The sequence below is a fragment of the Rhamphochromis longiceps genome, linkage group LG5 (assembly GCF_057381845.1).
Source record: "Rhamphochromis longiceps isolate RC_006_pf linkage group LG5, R_longiceps_female_GT1.1, whole genome shotgun sequence".
Classification (NCBI taxonomy): domain Eukaryota; kingdom Metazoa; phylum Chordata; class Actinopteri; order Cichliformes; family Cichlidae; genus Rhamphochromis; species Rhamphochromis longiceps.
The window spans coordinates 7307000-7316708 of record NC_140561.1 but is presented as its reverse complement, the minus strand read 5'-3'; the positions used below and the strand labels follow the sequence as shown (position 1 = coordinate 7316708).

The following is a 9709-nucleotide window of genomic DNA, read 5'->3' as shown; positions in this document are numbered from 1 at the left end:
ACAACATGCATTATAAAAGTAAATGCTATTGTAGATTATTATATTTTTGTTTGTGGACTTGGTTGAACTGAGAGTTTGTGTGTGTGAGACAGTGCACACAATGTTCATTGTTGAAAATGACTGGCCTGTGGTTTTAGTACTGTAGGAGTCCATTTCTGTCATTATCATGTTGGTGTGTGACATTTACAATAAATCTGGCTGAGCAGAGATGTGTGTATTTTGTGTGTGTGTGTGTGTGTGTGTGTGTGTGTGTGTGTGTGTGTGTGAGTGAGTGAGTGAGTGAGTGAGAGAGAGAGAGAGAGAGAGAGAGACAGAGAGGAAAGGATGGGTGATGTTCATGTGTGCCCATGCGTATGATGTGGCTCTTTGCGGTAACACAGTAAAAAAAAAGTGGCTCTTGGTCTCTGACTGGTTGGCCACCCCTGCACTAGTGTGACTGACAAAAAGTTTTCCATGCAATAAAAGGTGTCAGCATTCTGTATCATCTCATTTTAGTTCATTTTTCTTTTACAGTCCCAGGTTTAAAAAAGTTGGGACACTGAATTCTGCTTTTATTTACATTCTACACAGTTTTTCAAATCTCCTAAACTCATATTTTAGTCATAGTAGAACATGGAAAAAATTCTCAGTTTAAGCAACTGATATGTTTTCTATTTAAAAATAAATAAATAAATAAAATAGATCAGTTTGAACTTGATGGCAGTAACATGTCCCAGAAAAGTTGGGACAGGGCCATGTTTCCCACTGTGTAGTGTTCCTTTCTTTTTACAACACTGTAAACATCTGGGAATTGAGGAGACCAGATGCTGGACTTTAAGGATCGGAATGTTTTCCCATTCTTGTCTGATGTAAGATTCTAGCTGCTCAACAGTCCTTGTTTTGCTGAAATACGCAAGGCCTTCCCTGAAAAGAAGTTTGGATGGGCGCATATGTTGCTCGATAACCTGTATTATCTTTTAGCGCTGATGATGCGTTTCCACATGTGCAAGCTGCCAGTTCCATAGGCACTAATGCTCCCCCATACCCTCAGATGTGGGTATGGGGGAGCATTTGAAAATCATTGCATTTTACACAGCGTCTCAACTTTTTGGAGTTGGAATTATGTAATAAAGCCGTAAAACTATCCTTATAATTACATTTGATAGTTCATCTTCCAGATGACACTTAAGGTGTCTTTAATGTTTGACTTCTTCTCATGATAATTATTCTCTTTACCTACAGTCAGGTATTCAGGAGGACCAGAGTGATTCCTCAGAGCTGGAGTTATCCATTTGCTCAGACGCAGAATACAACAGTCAGAGCTCAAAATCAAGTGCTGGTGAAACCCACAGTCTGCCAAGTAAGATCCCTAAAGTTCCTAGCACTACTTCAAGAGATGATCAAGAAATGAGAAATGTGACTGTTAAAAAGAAATTCAGAACACATGGGAAAAGGAGAAATAATCACAAGAAAAAATAAATAAATGTGAAATCAAAGGTGACTGTAAAAACCTGTACAAAAAGCAAGGACAAACGAGTATGGGACAAGAGGCATTCTGTCTTTACTGCGGTAAGTCTCAAGCAAACATTTCAAGACATCTGCAGAGGAAGCACATGGAGATGGCAGAGTTGGCATATGCCTTTAGCTGCCCTCTGAGTTCTAAAGAAAGGAAGAGTCTTTTTGAAACAACTACGCAATAAAGGAGACTTAAAGCACAACAGCAAAGTGCTACAAAAGGGCAGAGGAGAAGTTGTAATATGGAAGCAGCCATCTAATAAAGCATTGGTTGGAAACTATTTACCTTGCTGTTATTGCTTTGGAATGTTCAGCAAAAAGATCTTATGGAAACATCAGTCGTTGTGCAAAAGTAAAAAAATCATGTGTGGCAGACAGCTCAAAAACCAGACGAAGAAGAGTCCAGAGTTATGCTGCACGCCTGCTTCCATTAAGTTTCATCTGAAAGATGTCAGACTTTATGTCCCAAGTCCTAGGCCACATCCTTAGAAAAAGGCCGGGTCCTTTGAAGGCCAGAAGTGCGAGGCTGTGAAATGGGACGGGCTAGCCTTCAGATTTGCATCACCAGCTGTTCCCACCCTTACCACTTCTCCCCCTCGGTGAAATGATATTCATAAACTCTCACTTATTTTCTCTTCTTTTACGTAAGTATAATAATCAAAATAATGTTTTAACTAGAGATGGCACGATACCACTTTTTTATGTCCGATACCGATATCATAAATTTGGATATCTGCCGATACCGATATGAATCCGATATAGTGATTTTTAATCAACAAAACTGTTTTTTAAATATCTTGCTGCATTTTGTATAAGTTCATACTCAAGTTTAAAACAACAACTACACTAAAGCTATTCTGTTATACCTGTATGCAAAAAAAAAAATTTCATAGTCCAGCAATACTGATCAATCTAATAAACTTAAACCTACACCATCCTCCCTATTCTGGTATTTTAAAGAGTACTTAGCATAAATATTAAGCAACCTAACTAATAGGGTTCCAACTCCCAGCAACAACACAAATAAATAAATAAAAAATAGGGAACCACCCCTCACGCTCCACCTCATGATGCTTAATCGACGTAATCAACCTTAATTTGATGCAGTGTGAAAAAAAAATGCACAGAAATCAATTATTTTTCAAGAAATATTAAATAGATTCAACATCTTTCTTCAACAAAATTGCAGACTGCACAGATGGTACCTTCCCAAAGGAAAAAGTACTATAGCTTACTAGGGTATATATTAGACTTAATAGTTACTATATACAGTAATTGACTTCTATTCATTTTACATCAAATTAAAACTTTGGGTGTCAGATAATTATTTATTAAAAGCTCGACATTTTAAATGAGAATAAGAAAGAAAAGTATGTCTTTGTGCCCCCTTTTCCCTGTTAATGCCCTATCGGCCCCCCTGGCTAAACTTTGCTAGATCCGCCCCTGCACAGTTACCAGCGTCAGCTACGTAGAAAAAGATCCTCGAGTAGAAAGTAATATTAAATAAATTCTAACAACAGCTGATCAAGCTTAAACGTGCTGCTGTTGTTCAGCCGCTGGTTTCCTCTTTCTGGTGCAAAGTGGGCCAAAAGCAAACTAGAGACACGGACTCGCGACAGAAAAGCCGATCAGCTGATCGTTAAGCAGTTTCATGATTGAAGTAGCAGCAGGAGAGGCAGTCGCTTGTTAAGCTTAACGCAGGAATGCTTTACAAACATTCAGAGATGGACTTACACACTTGCTTTACTTCTCTCGGGATAACTTTGTCGGAGATGAAATGCCGGGTTGCTAGCGAAGCTCCACATGCTATCCAGACCACCGACAGGTCCCGCATGCCACAGCCGCTCTATCACGTGATGCATACTGCTCCGACTGCTAACGTTCTGAGGTGAGTTACGGCATGTTGCAAGTTTTGTGAGGTGCTTTCGTGATATTTAATGGATCGGATTACATTTTTTATTTTTCTCCGATATCCGATCCAGTAATTTAGGTCAGTATCGGACCGATACGTAATATCGGATCGGTCCATCTCTAGTTTTAACATGTTAAATTGTTTGTTTTTTTAAGAAGAACAGCAACATTCATAATAATGACAAGACCAGACCACAGTACTGCAGGATTAACATGAGTGTCCTAGTCCTGGAGTTTTTTTTTTTTTTTTTTTTTTTAAACCAGGAGAATCCGAGGCCTGATTTTTGGCTAAGCACGGAGTCTCTGGCAGTGTTGCTAAATCTCCTGAACAGGATCGGCAGCATAGTTGGGGTGCCACAATTGAGACCCTGGTGTTTCTTTTCTGGTTGGCAAGTGGAGCATCCTACAGGGTGGTCTCAAGAGTGTTTGGGATGCCTCGTTCTACTGTCCACTACATTGTTCACCGAGTCACAGAAGAAGTGGTGGCCATTCACCACCAGATCATCCACCTCCCAAAGACCCCGAAGGACATGGAGATAGTGTCCTGTGGGTTTGCAGTGCTGGCACGCCACCAAGCTTTTCTGAAAGCGGTGGGTGCAATCAACGGCTGCCACATCCGTATCAAGTCTCCAAGCTGCCCTTATGGTCAAATCAAATCAAATCACTTTTATTGTCACATCACATGTGCAGGTACATTGGTACAGCACATGTGAGTGAAATTCTTGTGTGCAAGCTTCACAAGCAACAGAGTTGTGCAAAATACAATAATGTAAACAAGCAAAATACAAGAATGGCTACATCTGAAACTAATAAATATATGTACAATATATAATAGTATATGCATTTCTGGATGTGTATACTAAATATTTTTCTACGTGTGTGTGTGTGTGTGTGTGTGTGTGTGTGTGTGTGTGTGTACACACATTTTACAAATTAAATAGAGTCAACAATAAATAAAATATATAAAATATACAGAGTTGAGACATGTGCAAAACAGTGGCATTACTGTACAGTATGGAATGCATAATGTTAAAGTTCCAGTAGTGGAGGTGAGGTGTCTATGACGTGTTCAGCAGTCTGATGGCCTGATGGAAGAAGCTGTCTCTCAGTCTGCTGGTACGGGACCGGATGCTGCAGAACCTCCTTCCTGATGGAAGCAGTCTGAACAGTTTATGGCTGGGGTGACTGGAGTCCTTGATGATCCTCCCCGCTTTCCTCAGGCACCGCTTCCTGTAGATGTCTTGGAGGGAGGGAAGCTCACCTCCAATTATCCGTTCAGAGCACCGCACTACTCGCTGGAGAGCTTTGCAGTTGTAGGCGGTGCTGTTGCCATACCAGGTGGTGATGCATCCAGTGAGGATGCTCTCAATGGCACAGCAATAGAAGGTCCTGAGGATGCGGGGGCTCATGCCGAATCTTTTCAGTCTCCTGAGAAAGAAGAGGCGCTGCTGCGCCTTCTTTACTGTTTTGTTTATGTGTACTGACCACGTAAGATCCTCAGCCAGATGTACACCAAGGAACCGGAAGCTGCTCACTCTCTCCACAGCAGCGCCGTTGATGGTGATGGGGGTGTGTACTTCTCTGCACCTCCGGAAGTCCACTATCAACTCCTTTGTCTTTGCGACGTTGAGGGTGAGATGGTTGTCTTGACACCAGTGGGTCAGGGCGCTGACCTCCTCCCTGTAAGCCGTCTCATCACTGTTAGGTATTTTAGTACCATGGTAGCATTTACTGGATATTGTTTTATAGTGACATTATGCAGGAAAACTCTGTCATTCAATAAGGCCCCTTTGTTTTAGTTATTTTTCTCTTTGACCCAAGAATTGATGTGTGAGAATCACAGGCTGGTACAAGGTTGAAATACCACAGAGATCACTCCCTCAGCTACATTAGTTTCTTAATCTTTTAGACGCCTGTTGAAGGCCAAATGGTTTGTTTCAGATTTCACTAATGAAAGAACTCTTTGTTTTGTGCCTTGAAAATATGTCGCTGAGATAATCACAATTGTAGCTGAACTGATAAACTACACAAAGGATGCTTCTTCACCCAAGGGCAGGAAGACGCTCCCTTATCTTGGTCTGTACTGGTTTAAACTGATAATCTGCTGTCTCATGAATTTTACCCTCTATATAAACTGTTATACTTGTGAATAAAGTTGAGTCAATTTGGGAAGACAATCTGAAGCAGTCTCTGTTTTCTTGTTCTCCCAAGCTGCTCCCGAGCTCGTACTAACACGCTGAATGGCATGCTTGAATATTACTTGAGAATATATTTGACTGTGTTACAGACTAAGGGACATTTTCTGCTGATAGGTGAAGGTACATTCTCTGCTGATAGACGTCCACGCCTCGAAGGAAGTCGATCCACGGATTAGGCCCTGGAAACCGTTTCCTTCAATCACCATTGGTGATAAGACCCACCACTGTAGTGTCGTCCGCAAACTTCACAATGATGTTGGAGTTGTTAGTGGCTGTGCAGTCGTAGGTGTAGAGTGAGTACAGGAGAGGGCTCAGTACACACCCCTGTGGAGCACCAGTGTTCAGTGTGACGGGGGATGAGGTGATGCTGCCCAGTCTGACCACTTGGCGTCTGTCAGACAGGAAGCTAAGGATCCAGCTGCAGAGGGAGCTGCTCAGTCCTAGATCCTGCAGTTTCCTGTCCAGCTTCGAGGGAACAATGGTATTGAATGCTGAGCTGTAATCTACAAACAGCATTCTCACATACGTGTCTCTCTTCTCCAGGTGTGACAGGGCAGTGTGTAGTGTCAGGGCTATGGCATCATCAGTGGACCTGTTGTGGCGGTATGCGAACTGTAGAGGGTCCAGTGAGTCGGGTAGTGCAGAGCAGATGAAGTCCCTGACCAGCTTCTCGAAGCATTTGCTCACGATGGGGGTCAGGGCTACAGGTCGCCAGTCGTTCAATGAGGAGATGGTGGAGGATTTGGGTACAGGGACGATGGTGGCCATTTTGAAGCAGGCTGGGACTACAGACAGAGAGAGGGAAAGGTTGAAGATGTGCGTGAACACTCCAGCCAGCTGAGCCGCGCATGACTTGAGGACGCGGCCGGGAATCCCGTCCGGACCAGTAGCTTTGCGTGCGTTCACCTTCCTGAAGCACTTCCGCACATCCTCCTCAGACACAGTGTGCGCACTGACGTCATCCGCGGTGCGCACACTGTCCGGTCTCATGGTGTTCGCTGTGTCGAATCTAGCGTAGAATACGTTTAGATCCTCACACAGAGAGGCCGTGGTCTGCGGTGTGCTGGTTTTCCCTCTAAAGTCTGTGATCGTGTTTAGTCCCTGCCACATACTCCGAGGGTTGTCAAACTGTTGGTCCACCCTGTCCCTGTACTCACGTTTGGCTGCTTTGATCGTCTTCCGGAGTTGGTAATGTGCGTGTTTGTAGTCCAATGTGTTCGCGGAGGCAAAGGCGGTGCTCCGTGCCGCGCGAACATCTCCGTTAATCCAGGGTTTTTGATTTGGGAAGGATTTAACTGTTCTGGATGGGACGACATCTTCCACGCATTTCCTGATAAATCCGCAGACTGAGTCTGTGTACTCGTCAATGTCCCTAGCAGCCACGTGAAACATTTCCCAGTCCGCGTGATCAAAACAGTCCCGCAGCGCAGACTCCGATTGGTCCGTCCAACAGTGCACCGCCCTCCGGGTTGGAGCTTCCTGTTTCAGCTTCTGCCTGTAGGTGGGCAGGAGCAGGATGGAGCGGTGATCTGATTGGAGCGGTGATCAGTGCTATGGAAACAGTTTCCTGTTACTATCTATCATCTTTTGCAGGTGGTTTGTGACCATCAGGGCCACTTTATTGACACGTACGTGGGCTGGCCTGGGTCGGTGCATTTCATCCCTGCAGATGGAGGGTACCCATGCCTCCAACTCTCATCATTCCAGGGCATGCTCTATTATAAAGAGACAACAATGGCGGACGAAGCGGGAGTGAAAAGCTACTGAAGGGGTAACACTCCAAAACGAGCCACTGAAAGCTGTGCTAAATGTCTGCAAATGCATCACAAAATCCCAAAGTTTGATATTGAAGGTTCATTTGGACGTGTGTTTGAATAATTACAACATTTGTATAACACCATACAGCACAGGTGTCGAACTCCAGGCTTTAACAAGCCTGCCCTTGTAGCTTCTTATTGGTAAAGCACTCCTGAACCAGGTAATCAGCAGCAGGTAGGGCAGGGATAACTCAAAAACAAGCAGGATGCTGGCCCTCGAGGACTGGAGTTTGACACCCCTGCCATACAGGAACGTTTGTCACTTTTGAGGCTTTTACAACATTCAGTACAATATATCCTCTGAAATGGCAAAAATAAATGGTTGTTACTTTTTATTTTACTTGCTCGCATGTTGTATTTTCACTTGTTTGGTTTCCTATTCGCTTGTCTGTCCCTCACACCCATCTCACTACTATGTTCTGGAAATCACTAACATCAGAAATATGACTTCACTTTCTCTTTTCAAATCCTCACTCAAGACTCATCAGTTTAAATTTGCTTTCAATCCACAAATGTAACAGCAGTGTCCCATTTTAACCAGTTATGTTTCTGGTTTCTGTATTTTACTGTTTGCAATGTTGTGCAGAGTACTTGAGTGCCATAGAGGCCCCTTCAATTAAAATGATAACAGATCTATTAATACTTTTGTTTGTTCTCAGGAGCTTCATAGAAGAGAAGCTGGTCTGCAGAAGAGACTCGTGCTGTAGGGGGGGGAAGCAAACAAACCCCCAAAAACACTTGAAAAAGATTCACAGAAGGTGGCAGAGTTCCTGGCAAGTCAGACTGTATTGAGTTTATTGAAGCTTCACCAAAAGAACTTGGACAAAGGACATGGAAAGCAGTTAAGTTCCATGTCAAAAAAAGAATTACAGCACTCAGGGACCAGAATTATAGAGGTAAAATCAAAGAGTAGTCAGAAACTGCTAATTATACCCTTGACTCCAGAGGATTAAAAGCACCTCCTGTAAAAGATCAGTTTTCACTGTAAACTACGTTCCTGAAATATTACAGAAATTGTACAGTGTATTGCAACGAGGCAACCAAGAGTGAAGATTAAACCCAAAGTTGCACATTTTTTCATTTTTGGGTAGGGACAAAGATGGATTTGAGGTCAAATTAATCAATTTATTCAAAGGTGAGATACTAAGATACTTGAAGATTTTTGGTATACTCATAAGTTTAACCACTGTGGTAGATTAATGTTGACATTTCCTATTTTTTTGTAAGGTCAAGGAGTGTTTAGTAGGTGGCTACCTTGTGAAATATTGTGGAGATGTCATAAGCAAGAAGGAACATGGAAGACTAACGGTGCATACACACTGAATGCGATAGAAGCGACCAAAAAGCGCCACACGCCCCTAGCTGGTCGCTTGCACAGTCGCACCTCGAAGCGTGTCCAAGGCAAACTGGTCGCACTTTAAAATATGCAATTTTTGATGGCAGCTATCAATCTAGCGTTTGAAGAGAGAGTCTCCCTTCTCTATTTACTGTGGAGAGCAGAGCAGCGGCGTAAAGGACGTCCTCGCCATACCTGGGTCCATCAGCTCCTCCAGGTCCTCCAGAAGCGTGAGCAGTTTGGTGAGTTTCACCACTTGCTCCAGGAGCTGCGTCTGGATGACGCTTTCAGCTGTACCACCGTCTGTCCCTCGCCCAGTTTGAGGAGCTGCTGTCCCGCGTCAGCCTCTACCTGGTGGAGAAGACTGTGGAGCCCAGCCCCATGTCTTTGTGGCTGATGAAGCATTCCCGCTGTGGCGGGAGCTCATGAGGCTTTTCCCTGGACGCCTCCTTCCATTAAAGAAGAGGATCTTCAACTATCGCCTCTCCAGGGTCTGGCTGGTAGTGGAGTGTGTCTTCAGTATCCTCTCCTCACAGTGGAGGTTGTATCGGCGCTCCATGGAGCTCCGTCCTGAAGTTGCGGAGAAGTGTGTGAAGGCGACGTGTGTTCTCCATAATTTTCTGCGCTGTTTGGTAGAAAGGGGCACCTGCTGTGAGGGGAGGGGCACATCGCAAATAATCCCCCAGAATAACAGAAGTACGTGTATATGTAGTTATTTTCATCAGACAAAATGGGATGAACGCATTTACATTTACACTACACTAATTTTGTCTCCCCTATTCATTTGTAATACCTGATTTTTTTTTTTTTTTTACCTGAAACTGTGCAGCAGGGATCCCAAAGGCATTCTCTCTAACTCTCCGGGCACGAGATAGGTGATAATATCCTCCTTAGCTGGGTAAGGCCTTTTTTTTTATTTTATGACCATTGCGTCCTGTTTCAGAGTTGGTGTG

The 9709-nt window shown here is 43.7% G+C and overlaps 1 pseudogene; it reads left to right on the top strand.

Annotated features, from left to right (window-relative positions):
• The first annotated feature begins 3618 nt into the window (after positions 1–3618).
• Positions 3619–9185, top strand: LOC146669126 (uncharacterized; annotated as a pseudogene).
• The last annotated feature ends 524 nt before the right edge of the window (positions 9186–9709 follow it).